Consider the following 20565-nt stretch of genomic DNA (forward strand, 5'->3'; position numbering starts at 1 on the left):
CCTCAGTGGACACTCTTTTCTCAGCTAATAGAAGCCTGACTTAAATGCAGACTTCATCATGAGAGGAGTGTATTTAATAGTGAATTCAGCTAAGCATTTTTTTTCTTCCAAAGCACAAAATGAGCTTATTATCAGTATCAATAGTTGGTTTTTCTCAAAAGGAGTCAAGGTGTGAACGGGCCTGAAAGGGAAATTAAACTGAAACTCTTGGTGGTTTCATGGTTGGAGGCCAGTTTAAAACTCAGACTCTAATAAATGCTTTTGAACATAGCCAGGAGAATAGTTAAGGTCAGAAAGCCCACAGATTTGAAGGGAGGTGTCAGGGCTGCAGAAGGCAGAGGGCCAGGCAAACTAGAGATTTCTGAGCATCTGGGGACCGAGGGTGGCTAAATTCAGACAGTGGGATAAAGTATACACCGCACAAGTAAAGCCAAGTGGTCTTTTATAAGTCCACCTCCTGTCCATAACACCCTCCAATGGCTTCTATCTTACCAGGCCTGAAGGCCCAGGAGCCTGCATGATCTTGGGTTTCTGCTGATGCCCCATTCTATTCCAGGTTCCTGTTGCTCTTCCTCATCATGTTCCTGCTACTGAGGCCTTTCTCTGCTTCTCTGTAACCATATGCCTTTATCTAGGAAAAGCCTGCTTACAGGATTTCCTCTAAATGCTACTTCCTCTGAGAATGTTTGTGCTCACTGTCCCCAAACCCACTGTCATCACCTTGTTAGATGTTCACACACACATCATTGTCTTCTGTTACATTTTATATTGTTTATGTCATGTTTAATGTTTGAACCCCTCGATTTGACTGTGATCTCTTTAAGGGCATCTGGATTGCTGATGTAGCTACCTAGGGCCTAATAAATCCTCAAAAGTCTTATTAATTGAATGGATAAATTAGAACACAGGTTCTCAAATATTTAAGCCATAAGAACTACTGGATGGCTTGTTACAACATAAATGGTCAAGTTCTTAAAATTTCTGATTTGTTGGGCTGGGTCCAGACATCTGCATTTCTTACGAGTTTTCAGACAGTGTAAGAACAAGCTTGGAGTACTGTATAATACAGATAGCCCCTTCCAGCACAGTATTCTGATTTCGGGGCATTTTAGATCCATTTTTGCAACTAATGACCTGGAAGTACTTAAGGAGGTCCTTGAATGTTCATTCTAGTCGCTCATATATCCTATGCCTGCTTTCACAGGTAGGTGGCCTGTCTCTCTTTACTTTTAGCCCTTTGCTGTGGTTTTATAGGTGGATACTATAGGTTATGTTTCAGTCACTATAACTACACCCTTCCTTAACTTTGGCTTGGTTCCCACTCTCACTAGTGTTACATGACCCAGAAAACACCATAACTGTGCTTTGCTCTTGTCTAAATTCTTAATCTGTACCTTCTCCTGTGTGTCTCCCCCCAACCCCCAGTCAAAATTCATGATGCAATTTCTCATTGCTTATTGACTAATTGTCCATCTTCTTTGACAGGCCATCAACTGCACAGAGGCAAGCACCATCCCAGAGTTAACTACATTATCAGATATTCTTGCCATGCAGGTAAAATCATTGAACATGAAGTTCTCTTTTCTGTACATAATGATGACCATAAAAAGCTCTTAATAGTGGTTAATAGGTACTAGAAATCTTCAAATCATTTTATACATCAATTTCTTTCATTCTTAAACTATGAATCTCTGTTTTATGGATATGTAAATGGAAGTTCAGAGAAATCCAGTAACATGCACAAGGTTTCTTAAAGGATAGAATGATTTAAACCTTTGGTTCTCAACCTGTGGATTGTGACTTCTTTGGGGGCTGAATGATGTTTTCACAGGGGTCTTTATCAGATATCTTATGTGTCAAATATTTACATTTCGATTTATAACAGTAGCAAAATTACACTTATGAAGTAACAATGAAAATAATGTTGTGGTTGAGGGGTGGTGCCTCCACAACATGAGGAACTGTGTTAAAGGATCTCAGCATTACGAAGGTTAAGAAGCAATGATTTAAGTGAGAAACTTAGGTATACGAGTTTTCATTCTTATCTTTCTATAATGAATGCTATGTGTGGTCCATAAAATATATAATATTACCTGGAGTACTAAGAAACTGGGTGTCTGTCAGTTTATTTAGCTACACATAACCACAGAAAATTATTGAGCACCTTTCTTGGGTAGGGAACTATGGCAGACACTTTGGAGGCCAGCACTTATGAGATGCAGCATGTGGTAGTGACTTCCTGGAGATGGAATCAGGTGACTCATACTCTTCTGCTTTCTTGATAACCTTGGCCAAACCATTCAACTCTTCTGTGCCCTGTGTCTCATCTTTACAGTACTGATAGCATGGGTGGCATGCACTTCAGTGGCAGAGCACTTGCCTGGCATGCATAAGGTCCTTAGTTGATCCACAGTGCTCTTAGTGACCACAATAAGCAGTTGCTTCAATATATTCAAGATAAAACAGGAGAACCGGTTTCAAAAGGTACATAGGTAGGTAAATAATATCTGATGGAAGAAGCAATCAGCTCAACTTCATAAAACTATTTGCAAATAAGCTTTTTTTGGGGGAGGTTTAGAGACAGGGTTCCTCTGTGTAACTTTGAGCACTTGGGTGTCAGAGACTGTGTTAGACATGGAAGCTTCAGAGAAGAAATGTATGTCTGGTTTTTCCTCTCAAAACTTTTATCAGCATCCATGCTGTGTTTAGATTTTTCTCATCGACTGACCCCTTAACAATGGTTAAAGATGTCATTATAGCTAATTTTAGACTTATACATAAAACATATCAAATACTCCACATTTGATCAGGTTTATGAGCCACATGATTCCTAATTTAGCCTTTCAACAACTTGATGGGTATGACGCAACCATAACACTTTTTCATTTTATCTTCTGTATTTTACTATCCATGCTTTTCAAGCCATCATTCTTGTCAAAACAACATAGTTATATCATGGTGAGATGACAGTATGTTATAGATACTCAAATGATGAAATAGGCAGCATTTGTGTTTTTGTATATACTATACTGTTTATACACAAATTACACGTAATACCACTGAAAGCATCATCTCTATACAAATGTCTATGTAAAGCAAATATATGTGTGTATAGCTTATAGATACATGCATTCACAAGCACTTATTTGTAATCATACAAAATTTACATCTCCCGAGCCTATGGGTCCAATTTAGTCTTGGTGCAAAAAGCCCAAGGCAACATCAAACTCTGCATAGACAAGTACTTATTAGGTGCTTGCTAGGACGGCTCATAGAAGCCTTTAGAAATGGGGTTGACAGATCTAAATAAAAGTAAATACATAAAAGGCCTGCTGTATAGAAAACTCCAGCATTGCCTCTTTTTCTTTGTAAAGAATTTTTTAAAATGATATTTTGTCGGGTAGTATTTAATTATCCACAAATACAGTCCTTTAAAGAAATCAAGTGATCAGACCATTTTTCATCTAGAACATTGATTTTAAAGTTCTATTACATATTGCTGTCACTAGAGACTACTGGAAAAACAAAACACAAAGCCAGACTCACAGAATCATTTTTTGAGAGTGGGACCAAGGAACATGAATTTTAAGAAGCATCCCAACTGTTCTGCCTTTGATATGTAGCCAACATGAAGGTGTAAATTAAAAACAGGCAGGGTACCATTCATATCTATTCAGAAAGGAGATAGGAAAGAGAAGGAAGATGCAAGGATTGTCAGGAAGGGGTTAGCTAGGGCACCATAACACTGAGAGGCAGGTAAGGAGATTTAGCACCTGTAGTGACGACAGTGGGAGGAATTAGGAGAAAGCATCTACTCAAGGATAATCAAAGATAAGATGATGGTGAGGCTGTCAGGAGATGCCAAAAGTGATTTGAAATAGACAGTAACAGACACATTCAAAAGGCATATATTGAGATACTGAAAGCATGCATATGTATGCCATTTATTTAGCTTTATGTCTTTTAAGAATCCTTTCTGAAGTGTTTTTTTAGTTAAAAGTAAAAACACGCATTTCTACTTTCTAAATAGTACTTTTAATTTTCAAAAGCACATAGACACACATGTATCCTTGCAAAGATTACACATCAATTTCATCACTGGTTACTGGAAATTGTTAGCTGTGTTAGAGAGTAAATTTCAACTTTATGGAGGTACTGTGGATGTTAGATATAGTGATGTGTAGGAAGTTCTTAGACTAGATCCTATCATATACATGTTATCTGACAAATTATATTTATTATGATTAGTAAATAATAAACGTGACTTCAAGGGTATGTCCTGTTTGTTAGAATTAGGTTGGAGGTTAGACAGCAAAGCTTCAAGTCACAACAGTCCAGAATACCCAGAGAATTAGTCTTGTTCCTCTTAAGAGTGAGGATACATCTCAGGTAAAGAATACAAGAAAATGAATCCAGAATCTCAGAAATCAGCGAGGATGTTGCAAAGGCCACCAGAGCTGAGGTGACAGAGGCAAGCCTGCATCTGAGGAGAAGTCATTCCAGACTGAACAGTCTGGCCTGTACTTAGGCAATCACTCAAGTTGTAACTTATGGGAAAGAACAGTGTGGTAATGAACATTCTGGAGCAAATAACTGCTTTTAACCCAAACCAGGATATGAGAGAGTATTTCCTTAGGTGAGGCCATTTAGAGTCTATGGTAGAAAAATATGAACCCAAATGTATATTTGCTTTAGTCTTACATTACTGAAATTTGAGTAATGAATTTGATGTTTTCACACTTATTAATAATCATAGAATTCTGATGAACTTACTGGTATTTAAGTAATTATCTCAGTGAACTCTGTAATAACGTGTTATTATACAGAGGTGGAGAACATCATTCATTTATGAGCTATAAGTATGGTGATTGCAAATGCATTAAATAACTTGGAAATGGATCAAGGAAGCACCTTCAGTCAGTGTTCAGCAGCAGAGAACTATTTGCCCTGGTCCTAATCACACAGTAACCCTGCAGGAACAAAGTAATGCTCCTTTAGTTTGAGTGACTAAGGCATTCAGACATTTTTCTCAGGAAGTAGTGATACTGAAGACAAAATCCTCCGTGTTGTGATCATAGACTGAGAACAACAGACTACCACGTTGCTTGAGAAGATGCTAGTAGTAGGAGCAAATGACAAGGACCGATCCCAAAGAAGAGGAGATAGAAGCACCATTAATGATGATCATAAACTCAAAAACAACACCGTAGTGTTGCTTGTTTGTTTGTTTTTAGTTTCTTAAGTAATATAAACTCACCTTTCACACTGGGCAAAAAGAACCTGTGGGGACAAATCAGCTGTGGGTAGGACATTGCTTGGTTTGTATGAATGCTTCCTTTGTCTGATACGTCTGAAACGTAGGGAGGAACACAATTAATGGTCAGTAATGGTTCAATTTAGAGAACAAAACACAGATCTTTAGTAAACGACTACAACTGTGTACTAAGCCTACTTTTAGGAGGTGAAAATATTTCATTGAACAAAAGAGATGTGCCCTTTTGGGGGAAAGTTAAAAAAAAATAAAGAAATACAGTTGGTCAACAATGCTTAAGCACATAGAGATAAAACAGGGAAGAAGTAACGATATATCCATGGGAGGCTACAACTTAAAGGTGTGGAGGAAGAAGGCTGTGAAATGCTGGGAGATACTGGGAGGAGCAGAGGCAGAGCTCAGGTGTTCTCTGCAGGAAAGTTCCAGGACAGAAGTGACAGCAGCTGTGAAGGCCAGAGGGAGCAAGGGAGGCAGAGAGGGAGCAGTAGAACAGGAGGCAGAGCAGCCAGTGAGATGAGCCAAAATCGCATAGGTCTCCAGAGTCCGCTTTACCTGGGGTCAGGTGTGAAACCATTGCAGGTTTTTACATGTCATAAAACCTTAAAGACCACAAGAGATTCTAATGAGGCAAGAACGAAACAGCTTTACAGGGCTATTTAAACAACCAGTCAAGAAATGACATGGCTTACACAGAAATGTAGATATGGTGGCCAAAAGGGCTGAGTTCAAAGCATATACTAAAGGAGATATGATATGCAGTGTGGCTGAATAACCAAAATGATGGGAAAGTTAATACTTGGTGCTCTGTAAGGCATGGAAGTATGCTTTCATTTGTATTTTGAGACAGGGTCTCACTCTGTAGCCCGGGCTGGACTGAAATTCCCTGTGTTTGAACAGGCTGGCCCTACAGTGCTGTGATCCCCCCTGGGGCTGCTTCCTGAGGGCTGGGATTACAGTTGTGTGCCCAGTTTGGAAGTATACCTTATCTCCTAAAAGAATCTTTATTATTTATTATTCTATGTTTGATTCTTAAAGACCTATGGGTTTGGATATGTGGAAAATGGTCAAAGATCTCCTCACTTTTCAAGAGTTTCTGACCAGAAGAGACATCGGTGTTCCTCAATATTTAGCCTACCCATGTTTCTTCAAAGCTACCAGGTCTTTCTACATTGTATCTAATTGTGATGCCAATCATGGGAATTAAAAATCAGTTTCTTAATTCCTGATGTCACTAAATTGACATGAAAGCTTACAAATCCGCCTGGATGACACAGTGTGGGTCAGTCTGGAACAGTGTTCAAGGATGTTAGGTGTCATCTGGGGACACCTCACTCTGTCTTGGTACTGCTCACATGGGTTTCAGCCTCTGCTTAACACTTATTATTAGAAAACTTGTCACATTGTTACAACAAAGTATAGAACCAATTTACTCTGTGCTTCTCTAAACAAGTATCATACCCACTTTTTATTAGTGGCACCTTATGTGGGGTGTACTCACTATATGTGAAAAGTTTAGTTGAGCTTGAGGGTAGGAGAGAATCAATGCCAGAATCAATGGGAAAACATCAATGGAAATAATCTCCTTTCCTAAGACAGAGATGCTATTCTGCGTGTTCAGGAATAGTGACTTATAAAGTTAGCCTTAGTGCAAGTACCCAGGGAACAGGTTTTAATGAAGAGATAAGAATGACTCATAGTTAGTATATTAATCATTAGCATGCAAATGAATGCTTAAAAACAATCTATTTTCTAAAGTAGCTTGAATAGTCCATTGCAAATGTGTTTAATCTATTAATTTGCTTAGCAAATACTACCCTCCCTGGTAGACACAAATCCTAATTTCAGTTCACTTTCCCATTCTGATTAGCATGCCAATATGAAGTCTGAATGTGGTATTCATTTTGTGCGCCTTTCAGAGCTGCTAAACTCCACAAGGCCACAATGCCCATGTGCACGTGCGTGCGCACACACTGTATATTTCCTAGGAACAAAGATTTAAACCCCACAATCCTTTCCATATTCCTCTTATTCTTGTAAGAGTAATGTTCTGTAATAGTAACCAGTTGTTGGTTGTTGGATTTAGATGGTGTCAGAATGCTTGAACTCAACTGGCCTCTGTTATTTATTTGGGGCGTGGCTTTTTTCCTCTCAAAACTCCCCTTTCTACATCTCTGCAATGGGAACACTGAGGTTGCCACATGGCAGTGTGGGTGAGATTAGCTGAAATCATGGAAAGGTGGGTCTTCAGTGTTGGCAGGGATTACTGTCTGACTGGACACATCTAGAAATCGGCCAGCTTACTTCCAGCAATTTTCAAGTTGTCCAGCGCACACCTCATCTATCAAAGGAAAACAAATCATTACAGAATGCTATTAGCAATTCTATTCTTAAATCATTGGGCAAAACTACACTTCACCATAATCCTCTGAATCCTCCTTAAAATACCTTCAATCTGGCATGCTATTGTGGCGGCCAACTGTGTAGAAGGCAGGCAGTACCTATTAAAAGTTGTTTAGAGATTAGGGCATAGAGAACAGCTGGGTACCTTTGTTACCGACAAGCTGCTGACTCAAAATGATGAAAAAAAAAATCCTCACTGGGATGAAGAACAGAGAGAAAAACCACCGACCACAGAGTTGGGTGGGGGGTTGTGGGGGAATAAAAACAGCTTTGGCCTTTGAAAACAGATTTCTCTGCCGTCCAGTCACGAGGTAGGTGCACAGACATTCCACACGGGACCTAATCCAACTCTAAAAAAAAATACTACAGGATGAAAGCCTGTGCCAGGTGCAGGCTGTTTTCTCTTGGTCTCTGGTAGTTTGTTTGAGGAAGCATTTGTTGCCGTGCTTACATTATGAGAATGGCCAGATCACTCTTCCCACTGTCAGCAGGAAGGCCGGCCACAGAGGAATCCCACTGGCTTTTGGAGGGAGACATCAACAGTAAATACAAGTCACGGAGCTAAGTGCTCCAGCCTCCTGGTTCCAGGCATCAAGGCTTTGCTGATTTAGTTTTAAGTCATGGAGCAGCAGGCACTAGAAACATCTTTCATCTCTCCCTGCCTTTGGGCAATTCTCCACAGTACTGGAAGAGGCCTGGAAAGGTGACTGAATGGATTTTCACAGCCCCTTTTACAGATAAAAACACTGAGACAGTGAATGTTCAAGCTACCTAGCCAAGGCACAGCAACAGCTGGTGAGACAGTGGGGATTCTGGCCTGCTATAGACTGCATAGCAGGCACCTCCAGAAACATTCTCTACATGCTTGTGATGTTAAGATGAACACTGTGGCATGCAAAGGTCGTCCTTCAGTTTCGTGGAGTCAGAAGAGACCCAGCCAGCGGTCTCCTGTGTGAGGAAAATAGCAAGCAGAAAGGAATGCATGTTTTTAAATGATACTGTCCGCCTTTTCTTCTCCAAGAGAGAGAAACCTGCAAATTTTACTCCTAGGTAGCCTCATTCTTTCTATGACCACTTTTCCAAAAGAAACCCCTGCTGCTTGCATGGTGTGTGTGCTAGAAGACAAGGCAGACACAGAAGCCCATGCTGCTGTGACTGTCAACCTCCTGGTAAACAACCACCACCACCAAGCCTGTTCTGTCCTGTGTTCACTGCCATGGTCCCTTCAGGTTCCTTTAGTTGTGTTTTCCAGTTCTTTGCTCACGTTCAGCTCAGAGTGTTATAATAGATAAGAATTGATGACTCGTTTAGATGTTACAATAGGTAAGCATTTACGAAGCTTTAAACCATAGCTCATTGAATTCTTAGCGTGTCTTTAGAGAAATTAGATTCCTACCCATTCAAGAATTTCAGGGAAAGTTAGGTATGGAGCAAGGGTCAGGATGTCTGATCATGAAGCATGATAGAAACACGGAGGCGATTTTAGGAGGGGGATCCTTAGCAGATCTCAAAAGTTCCTGTCCCTTTGTCCTCACTTACTGCTGTGCCTCCTAGACCTTCAGTAGCTCTAAGTGTCTGGAGAATCAGGGTCCCTCCAGTGGCAGGAGACTGGTGTAAGAAGTATGGCTAGAAGCTGCCATCGTGCAGTTTATAAAAGGGTTCCTGCAGGGTTGGATGTGGCTTAGTGGGTAAACTGCTTGACATGCAATCTGAGGGCCTGAGTTCAAATACCAGACCTCGTGTAAAGCTGGGCATGCGATAACAAATGCTGTAGTTCCAGCATTACTCCTATGAGACAGGAGAGGAAGAGAAAACCCAGAAGGCAAGAGCCAGCTCTTGGTACGTACAGCTGAGAGCAATAGAGACTCGGCCTCAAAGACAATAGAAAAGCAACATCTGAGATTGTCCCCTGACCTTCAAATGCACTGGATCATGAGCGTGCCCACAGCACCATACATGAAACACACACACACACACACACACACACACACACACACACACACACACACACACACACGTGTGCGAAGGCACAAACACACATACATACCCCTCCTGGAAAATAAATACACTAAAGTATCAATTAGGAAATTTCTTCTTGGCTTATTTTTAAACATATATAGGGGATATATTATCTTCATTGTGGTGAAATACAATCATGTGTAATCTTTGAAGCCTTTTCATTCTACTCCATGCCAAACACTGTTCTTAGTAAGCTGGTGCCATCTGTGAACATTAACAAGTATTTAAAGAAAACAAAGCACGGTCAGTTATTAAATTCACTAGGTAACAGCAGAAGCTTTGGCTGAGTTCATTCAGCTCAAGTCATGTGCACAGTCTCCTTCAAGAACATTTGATTTGCAAATAATGATTTCCCCTTCTGCCCGTGCCCATCACTTTCCTCTGAGCCCCTGTGAGTCTATTCTTGTAAACACAACTTTAAATAGCACTTCTGCTGGTAAGAGGCAGCACATTTATAAGAACGTCTGCAGGTCTTCCTTCCAAGAGATGCCTCAGTGAAGCTCCATTTGTCTGGAGGCCTCCATTCCTTCCACATGTCCAGGAGGCACCTCCTTCATGGATGGACTTCATCCACCCTCTTGCTCTACCTTACACCTGCGAGGTGTTTGTTTCCTGGGGCCAGGACTTGCCGGGCCATTCAGCTGCCTGCACAGCAGCTGTACCTCTTGTTCCCCAGTGAACATCTTGTAACAACACAGCACCTTTGCCTGTTGTTGAACAAGCAGGGAGGCATCTGTGAAGGGCAGAAGAGAGCTGATTATTCATTTTCTTTCTTTCAGAAATTCTGCTTTGGGATCTTGTTCCTGTTTAGAATGTTTCCCCAGAAGCCCATTCTATTTAGCTCTCTTGCTAGGGACCATTTTCTGTCAATTTCCAAAACATATATATTCCAGGCAGTTAGGTAGTTAGGGGTTTTACAATGTATTCTCGTTAGGAAAGCACTGCTTGGGTTGTCTTTGTCCCAGAAGTCAAGAATTTAAGCAACCCACAAAGAATTCAACTATTCTTATGTGGGATGCTTGAAGGAGAGGGCTTTCTAAGCAAGATTAGAAAAGGATGACAATGTCTCTTGGCTGTAGAATAACCTACAAAAGGCCCCCACATATGGCCTGGAGACCAAAGACTTGTCTACCAGAAAATGATCTCAAGGGTGACAGTGACATGCTATTTTCTAATGAATGAAAAAAAAAATGATGTTTAAGTAAATAATGAGCTACTTTCTCTACACAGAGACTTTTGAATTTTTTGTCTGTTTTGTTCTATGCTGTGTAAGTAGAATAAAGCAAGCATTTCAGTTGGGTTAGTTGGAAATTGATGGTATGTCAGAGTTACAGATTGTGAGTGTGCATAGTGACTGCAGTTAGCTAGGAGCACTGTAAAGATGATTAGAAACTGTCACTGGAGCACCTCCCTACACTAAGTCCTTTGCCAAAATGTGGCATCCATGTTTCAATATTAAAATATTTTATGAAAAAGTATGTTGTGTCTCAGCTTATAGCAAATTTACTCTAGACAACATACTCCTCGGGGACTTTTGGTGCATGGTTTAGAATTGGTTTCTATTTTGACCCTTTCCTAATGCCTACCCAGTTAATACACATTTTTCTCTGTTTATGATTTATGCTGCAGCAGGGTTTGGAAAGACAAAAATGGACAAAGCCATAAATTCCCTTACAGGGCATATTTTAAAGGATATTGTTTTGAATTCAGAACCTTGCTCTCTGAATGGGTATCAAGGCCTATTTTCAAACAATCCAGTAAATAATTCTAAGGGAAGAGTCATATTCATGAAGGCTTTTACAGTTAACATGATTACATTAGACAATTATTAGAGTTTGTGATAGGATACTGCATACAGGAAAATATAATAGGCTCTATGAACTAAACTGCTAAAATGTTGGTTTAACTCAATATAAGTTCATAGTTTGTGCCAGGCGGTGGTGGCGCACACCTTTAATTCCAGCACTCTGGAGGCAGAGGCAGGCGGATCTTTGTGAGTTTGAGGCCAGCATGGTTTACAGAGTGAGATCCAGGAAAGGCACAAAGCTACACAGAGAAACCCTGTCTCAAAAAACAAAACAAAACAAAAAAGATCATAGTTCGTACATGTACACTGCCCTATATATGGCAAATACTATATTAGTCTGTTTGCAGTAAAAGCATTTGAATATTTTGTGGACTTTCCCATTAATACTTATACATTACAGAAGCAGCATTAAATCTGTAAATTATTTGTAAAAATTTAAGGACATCTTAGTGTGTTCAAATTGGAGCAAAATCCACCTTTTGGACATACTGTGGCCTTAGCACAATAAGGATCTGTATATTGGATATAAATGAGTAGTTAAAGGGTTTATATGAATATAATTTCATAACTGTCAGCTTTTTTCTGTCTTCTTGCTTTCAGTTCTTCGTTTAAATAAGAAAGAAATATAAATAACAGAAATTATAATGCACATTCACAGACAAGGATGATATAATATCAACTTACCAGGTAAATGATTTAATGTGGTCATTCAATAACTGTCTTTCAATATTCAAACTTGATTATTTTTTGAATGGTACCAAATACAGGTAGGAATATCGTTTCTAATAAAGAGCTTGGAGATTTAGGAAACCTCCTTATGGAATGCTAAGAAAGAGTTAAAAAGAATTTAAAGGAAAGCCCAGGGGTTTTCTTCTGGTGAGACAACAAGTACAGGAGCAGCCGGAGGACCTCAGCGTCAGTGTGGCCGTTCTGTTCTGTGTTCACCATCTGAAGGTAAAGAAGGAAGCTTCTGAAACAGACACCGAAGGTCACATAGACAGAACGTCCTGTTTAGAGACACTCTTCTTACTAACAATTAACTAATTTGTTATTCCTTCTCATTGAAAACCAAAGGGCACAGGTGACCCGAAGACCGAGGGAACAGCCACAAACTAGAGACTGGAGACAGTACATCCAGAGCAATACGCTTTCCCCACGTGGACAGATTCTTCTTTTTTTAAAATTTTATCCTACTTTTTGTGACTACTGGTTAGCCAAAGCACAGGTGTCCAGAAAGCCAGAGAGGCTGAAGTTTTCCATCCACTTTTAGTGTATTTATGGCTAAAGGTACTATTGTGTCTTGAAGGCAGAATTTTTAACAATAAAGGCAATAATCCCCTCCCCAAAAAGTTTTACTTAGAAAATTCTCCAGGAAAAGGTGCTACTTTTGGAAAGACAGAAAAGACGACAATGTAGTAAGACTTCAAGTCATGATCACTTTTAACTACACAAGCAGATGGAAGATGATAGAGATAAGCTATGAATGAGAGGATGCAAACTGATCCATCTTAAGACAACCAATATGGTACAAGGATACTACTTAACCAACTTAGCCAAAGAAAATTCACAAGTTACAAACATCAGGATGTTTCTAGAAGTGAAACAGCAAGAAGCTCATCCTGAACCAGAGATCTTAACAAAACTCAGGGAACATGTAAAGCTACTACTGTGTGTAAATGAGAGGCTGTGCATAATAGAGAAAGGTATAAAGCATATCCCACTTACTTACACCAAGACTGAGGTATAAAAAAGCCAAGCTACTTCTTTTTTTACTCTGGTTAACTTCCTATTTCAAGAGCCAAACTTAAGAACTTCATTCAACAGGTAGAAAACTCAAGTGTTGGGGAGGCAACCACAGAACTGCCGGGCACAACCTTGTGCTTCCTCACGGTGTGTAAGCAAGTCTGGGGTGGAGACCTAGTCACACAAAACTAATTATGTGGCAAAAAAGCAACCCCCTGTAACTTTGATCTGTCTTTCCGGCAGGTTCCACAAAGTTTACATTGATTCTGTCTACAAGTCTAGAACCATCTCTTGCCTAGCACCGTTCTTTGACTGAAATCTGGAGCCCTTGCAGACTTTTCACACACTGCACTTTGCTCAGACTGACCTTTTCTGCCTTTGTTGTTAGTGGATGTCACCTCACTCTTCAGCAACCCCGCTGATCTCCCACTTCTTCACATCCCAGAGTCCAGAGGCAGCTTAACTACCTTTCCTTTCTAGTCGTTTGGTCTCTTAGAAACTTTTTTCTTTTCTTGCATTTTTTCCCAACTGTATATTGTTCATTTCTGTAACACCATTGCAGGCACAATGCTGACATTTCCATGTAAAGGAATCAATGAATCACTACTGTCTCAATGGCTTCTTCCTGTTGCTATGATAGAATACCACAAACTGGATAATGTATAAGGAAAAAGAAATTTATTATAGTTGTATAACATTTAAAACTTTTAAGTTTTAGAAAATTAGGTAAAAGAATAAAGCAGAGGAAAGCAGGATGAAGGGCAAGCGAGGCTTAGAGTTATAGGGTCAAGCGAAGAGGCAAGTGCACCTTTATAACGAGCCAATTCTCAGGTTAAAAAATGTGGTACATTTACACAATGGAGCATTGCACAGCTATTAAAATTTGCAGACAAATGGATGAAACTAGAAAAAAAAATAATCCTGAGAGAGGTACCAGACCCATGAAGACAAATATGGCATATATTCACTGTTATGTGGATGTTAGCTGTTAAGTCATTGATAGCCAAGTTCCACTCCATAGAACCACAGAGGTTAGGCATAGAGTAAGGGGCTGGGTGGGTGGGGGAAGATCTTATTAGGAAAGGGAAATAGAGTAGGTAGTTAGGGAAGGACTGGGGAGGTGCTGGAATGGCGAATCAAGTGAAGAGAGGGAGAGAATACTGGGAGTGGGCTAAAATTAAAGGTCGTTTGAAGAGTAGTTTGGAAACCTAATACATAAAAACTTCCTAAAATATATAAACGTTAAAAGTCAATCTAAATGAAACCATCAAATACTGGGAAGACAGAGCCCCTAATGGACATCTGCCACTAAATGAAGCTTCCAGTCCCTGGATAGGGTTACTTCTAATTGAGTTGTTGGCTAAAGGGTTACCATAGGTATCCACAAACAACCCAGGCTGTTGCCAAGACTATAGATTACTCTCTACAAACTGACAGCAAAGCCCATTGCTGAAGACAAACACTTAGACAATTCTTTGAACATGGAGAAGTCAAGCTGGTATCTACATAGAGTCTTTACCTCTATGTTCTAGAATCTTTGATATTGGAAGTTACCCTGCATGCTACCAAAAGAGAACTGTAAACTCCAAGCCAGTTACAAATGCTTTGATTGGCACTGATGTCCTGCCTGAAAGATATGCTAATTTATTGGTGGCACAAAGCTTGTGATTGTAACCAACCAATATCTGATTTGAATTGAGGCCCACTCCATGAGCTGGAACCCATACCTGACCCTGCTTGAATGACCACAAACCTGAGACTAGATAGCTCAGTGACCTTGGGTAAAACCAAATACTAGTGTTTTTAAAATAAAAATGTGCAGTAATAAAATGACTGCTAATGACATTCTGCCATACTTATAGATCAGTGCCTTGTTCAGCCAACATGGGAGAAGGTTCCTTCTGCAATAGATGGGGACAAATACAGAGACTCACAGCTAGACATTACATGGAGAGAGAGAGAAAAAAATTTGGATCACTTAACCGTAAAAAGAATGTCTCTATCAAATCCCTCCCTTTGGGGCTCAGGAAACACTGCAGAAGAGAGAAAGAGTGTAAGAGCCGGAAGGGATGGAGGACAGCAAGCACACAGGACCCTCTAATCAACATGATCAAAGCTCATATCAACTCACAGAGACTGAGGTAGCATGCATGGGACCTGCATGGGTCTGCACCATGACTTTTATGTGTATGTTATGGCTTCTAGTTTAGTGTTTTTATGGGATTTCAGAGCAAGCAAATAAATAGGTCTCTTTCTTGTGCCTTCTCTTGGGCTCTTTTCCTTCTGTTTGGTTATTTTGTTCAGTTCTAATGTGTTAGTTTTTGTTTTCTCTTACTATATTTCATTTTATTATTATCCCTGAGAAGCCTATTTGTTTTCTAATGAGAGACAGAAAGGAAGTGGATCTGGGTAGGAATCAAGGTGTGGAAGAACTGGGAGAAATAGAGGGAGGGGAAACTGTAATAAGTATATATTATGTGAGCAAAAAAAATCTATTTTCCATGAAAATAATTTCAAAATAAACCAAATCTATTCTCAGTAACTAAGCCATTCCTACAACAAGGGTTGTACCTATTCAGGGGTGAAAAACCCTCAGGACCTATGAACACCAGTTTGCTCCACCTTTCAACTAAGTTAAGATGGGGATTATGTTTCCAACACTGTAACTAAATACAATACACTGAAGCCTGAGTAACTTTGAATGAGTGAAAAGCTGAGTGAATTAGATCTAGGAACTCAAGTTCACTAACAGTTCTATCAACTCTGCAGTTGGTATCAATAGAACCCTCTTCAAATGCTTCTAATTTGGATCAATTACTATGTCAGGTGACAGCCATGATACATATAGAACTAATTCATCGACAATGTTATCACAACCCTAGAAGGTTAGCATTTGAAATATTTTATTCTATGAGAGGAAACCAAAGCATAGTGAAACTAAGAAACTCTTTCAAGAACACGCCAATAAAAGTAGCTAACCTGGGGCTCAGACCAGGGCAGTAAATTTCAGAGTATACCCCCTTGACTACCAGAGTACTGTATGTTTCAATGAGAAGATTTGTGAATGTAGGCTCATCTTCCCTAATGCTGAAAAACGACCCTGTAATTTCATTTTCTGGCATGATAAGAGGCATTTTAGCCTAAGTAACATTTATAATGGATTTAATTTGAGACCATGCCAGGACAGGCATTTATCATGGTTCATTTAAGTAACTGTTCATTAAGTGGCTGGGGAAAAGAAAAGCACTATGAGGCCAGAAGGAGCCTCTAATGAGAAAATGTGTGCATAGAAAACCAAGAATCTCTGTTTCTGGTGTCCCTTACGCTCATACTGATGAGTTTTAAGAGTATTCCTGCTAAAATGCTTATGCTCAAGGGGGTGGGCCTGCACTGAAGTCAATGGAAACCGATCCTACAGACAGTATATATTTAAAAGTAGGTTCTTTGTGTGCAATTTTCTTTTTTTTTTTAATTTCAATTTATATGTATGAAGGTTTTGCTTATGTGTATGTGTATTAGACAGATACAGACACAGAGAGATCAAGGCAGAAACACAGACACAGAAAGACAGAGAGAATCTCTGTGATCACAGTAGGTTTGTATCTGTCTTTTGTATCCTGTATATAAATAGCATCACATCCAAGACTTACTGCTGAGCATGGGAGAAGGAAGCAGTGAGCATCCTTGCAGCTATCTGGGGGGTATTCTGTTTCTAACTCAGCCATAGTAAGTCTCTATTGCTGAGACGCTGGGCCAGAGATGGTATTTAGTCTCCCAATTTTGTTTTCAATAGATGCAGTGCCAGGGCGCCCTTATCTAGTGATGGGTCACTGGGTCCTTTGCTATTTTCTTTCTGCTTGGAGAGATGCTTTCTGACCCACTCCCTGGCATACTCTATTAGGAGCACAAGTTCATAAGCTCTTTAAGGCCACTAGCCAGCTAAGGACCCCTCCTTCATGTAAGTACCACCCTGAGTGAAAACAGAGACTTCATTAAAACATTGTGAGCCCAAGCCCATGTTCCAACCAGCCACACACAGGGTGAACTGTTTTAGCTTATTTCTGGGTAATTTTTCAAAACCACTTAGCTTCATTTACTGCATTTAGAGTGTAAATCAAGTGTTGAGTGAATATCATTCCTATCATTACAAACTATGTTTTACTTGCTTTCTTCTTATTTTTTTGTTGATGCTAGCAAAAGAGGTTGATTCATTAAAAGTTAGCTGTGATCTCTTCAATTTCCCACCAAAATTTATGCAATTGCAGAAAAGGCAAATTACTAGCAATTTATCTTGAACCATATTGCTTGGGGACTGATGGAGGAGCTATCACCACCAAAAATGAACCCATGTGAAAAACTCATGGAATTAGAAAATCCCTAGCAACCCAGTGTTCTCCTGAATTTTCTTCTTAAGTATCCCCCTTTCTCTCTGATTCCCTTGGTTATTTTTGAGGTGGTCTCTCTTCATAGCCCATGCAGGCCTTGAACTTGATATCTGCCCCCTGAACGTCAGTTTTAAAATACTCGACATCTTTCTGGGTTCTTTATATTGTGGCAGGGATTGGGCTGTGGTAGGTAGTAAGGAACCATACTACCTCATTTAAATACCCTTTCTTTGTACTTTCAGTTACAAAGGAGATGTTGTAGTGGGTAGCCATTCCAGCTTTGACCTGGAAGTTCCAACCTCTATTGAGGCTTTGGTAATGGTCACACCTACAAGGTGGGGCTGAGAGAGGACCCTGAAGACCGGGGATCTAGATGCGGGGGCTCTCTTGGTGCCTAGACCCAGCAGAGTTCTCTAGAGAACACTGCCAGACTGCGCCATACCTTTGCCAGACCCTGCAATCTACCTAAATCCCTTCATTTGTAAGTTACCCCACAAAATAAACCTCCCTTTAACTATGTGGAGTGGCCTTCACAATTACACCAATAAGATGTTTCATCTCAATAGATGAATGGCAGTGTTATTGTCTGTTAGTGTATGGCTCATTATTCAGCTATTGACCACCATTCTAGTGTTCCAACACATACTGAATGCTGCCGACCTCACATTCTGCCACTGACAACAACACTCTGAGTCTGCCCACTGTTCAGCAGCTGCCTTTTCTAAACCACTCCCAAACCAGCAACAGACCAAGTCCCATTCTGTGGGCCAGGGAACTGGGATTCAGAATATGTAATTGGCTTTCCTAAACATCCAGACATTTACTTGGAACTCTGGGGGTTACTAGCTCCACAAGTTCTTTTCTTGTTCTTGTGTGAAGATACATTTTGCTACTCATTTTAATGTATTGCCTCCCACATACTGGTCTCAGTTGTGTGTCATGGGGGTGAAGGGCTTAGGTTACAGAATATGGTGGAGTTATAAAGTTGGCCAGCAGGGGAGTTAAATACTGTTGGTGGCTGGCAGGGAAGGCTTCATCAAGTGGAGCCTTACTCTTTCATTTGGTGTCCTGGGACCACAGAACCACTGGGATTTCTCTGTGAAACCTACTCTGCTGAGTGTGGAGGTCAGTAGTGTGGCATTTGTCTAGCATGTGTGAGGCCTGGGTTTGATCCCAAGCACTGACCAAAACAGAGAGAAACCAACACCATGACTCTAAATCAGTTGAATTTCAATTTTTTTTCAATATTGTTGGTAGAAAAAAAAATTCCTGAAAAGACACTCCGAACCTGGTGAGTCTTTATCTAGAACTGATTTGCGCTCTACTCAACTACCTTAGCTGTACTACTTCAGAGTTTGGAGGTGGGAAAGGCCAATACAGGAGCACACCAAAGCAACCAAGCTCTGAATTTTTATTCAGACCATCATGAGGGGTCAGGAGAGAGACAGTGTGGTGGACAGATGAACTACACCAATGTCTTGATGTTCAAACTGTGCTGAGCATCAGCATCGCCAGCAATGCTCCCTCCTGGTGTACCATGTATGAGAAATCCATTCTGAATTGTTGTTCTTTGAATAAAAAGAATGTAATGTGTAGAGGGAGGGAGGGAAGGATAGAGAGAGAGAGGCACTAACATAGGACGCCAATGTAATACCTTTTCAAACCCAGCCCAACTGAGCAGCAGACTTTTAGAAAATCTCAGTTCTGATTGAGATTTGCAATCTATCAACCAGAAAAAAGAAAAATCACAAAAGAAAGAGATCATGTAGAAATTTAGGATCTAATCAAATCTCTGCTCCCCTTTTTTGAATCCCAAGAATTAAGATACTTCTTATTCAGGACCACACAAATAGAGCAAATTACAATGTCTACAGCTCTGCCTGCCCATATCATGTCATTCTACAGGAACATATAAGTTTTCAGTTATAATAACTAGCATGAGTTTGAAAGTCTCTAACTACAAAGTGCCTGGGAGAATTCTTTTAAAGTCCACGAAATTTGTGAGGACTGTCTCTGTTTTGGTTCCAGAGTCAATGAGGTGCAATACAAAGAGCAGGCGCTAGACTCAGACCTGGTTTGAAGCTGAGCCACATGGTTCCTTCCATGGTGAGATGGACTTTTTCTGAATTTAGTTTCCTCATCTGTAAAATGGGGAGGATATGATTCTCATACACATCCTTCTAGAGACTCAGTTAAGTAAACTATGTGAAGCACCCAGTTTAGCAGTGGTGCCAATCCTGATTCCTAGCATTGAAGATAGAATGAGGCGGGATCAACAGCTGTCTGCTTCCTTTGCTTCTATTTTAAAACTTTGAAGTCTTTCCTGATAAATATTACTCTTACCAGGACTAGAGAAGATTTATCTCATTAAAACTGCTAATCTGAACCACCATTACCCACCTTCAATTGTTCTCCTTTGATCTAGTCTAGAGAGATCAATCTGCTCTATATTGAATTGTCAAGTTGTATAAAACTGACAAGGCCAATGATAAATTTGGGAGAGGACACAGAGAAGTCACTGGTATATGCTGACAATTGATGATGAGCTGTCTCAACCTGGCTGTCTTGTAGATGTTCTTAATGACATGCTGCTTTCCTCTCTTGAATTGTGAAGAGAAGTTACAGGAGAGGGAGTGACCTAACCAAAGGCCAGCATCCTTCATCCCCAATCCTGACAAAACATGCTCAGCGTACAAAAGAAAGCTGTAAAACTCTAGAAGGTTCTTTATTTATTATGCTTTAAATTTAATCATGGGCCTTTTGGAAAAATTCACACCTTTAATCTATTTTTCAGTGGTTTTTGTCTCCATTTCAGAATCCCACTAGAATCTCAAAATGATAACACTTGATTCATTCATATTCTGCTATAAATAATACCTTAGATGCTTATCCTCCCTATGTATGCCCTTGGCCCATTTGCCTGCTCCCTTTAACAAATA

General features: G+C 40.1%; 1 protein-coding gene across 3 annotated transcripts in view; it reads right to left on the minus strand.

Moving 5' to 3' along the window:
• Window positions 1-20565, minus strand: part of Lingo2 (leucine rich repeat and Ig domain containing 2) — a 155475-nt gene that overhangs the window by 75833 nt on the left and 59077 nt on the right. The window contains exon 1 of one of the 3 annotated variants that reach the window (XM_036179279.1): window positions 5258-5279. The exons of the other annotated variants lie outside the window; for them this stretch is intronic. The gene's annotated coding sequence lies outside the window, so the exon portion shown is untranslated. Of the gene's footprint in view, window positions 1-5257; window positions 5280-20565 lie in introns of those variants that run through there. 3 annotated transcript variants of the gene reach the window in all.

This window comes from Onychomys torridus, chromosome 2 (genome assembly GCF_903995425.1).
Source record: "Onychomys torridus chromosome 2, mOncTor1.1, whole genome shotgun sequence".
NCBI lineage: Eukaryota > Metazoa > Chordata > Mammalia > Rodentia > Cricetidae > Onychomys > Onychomys torridus.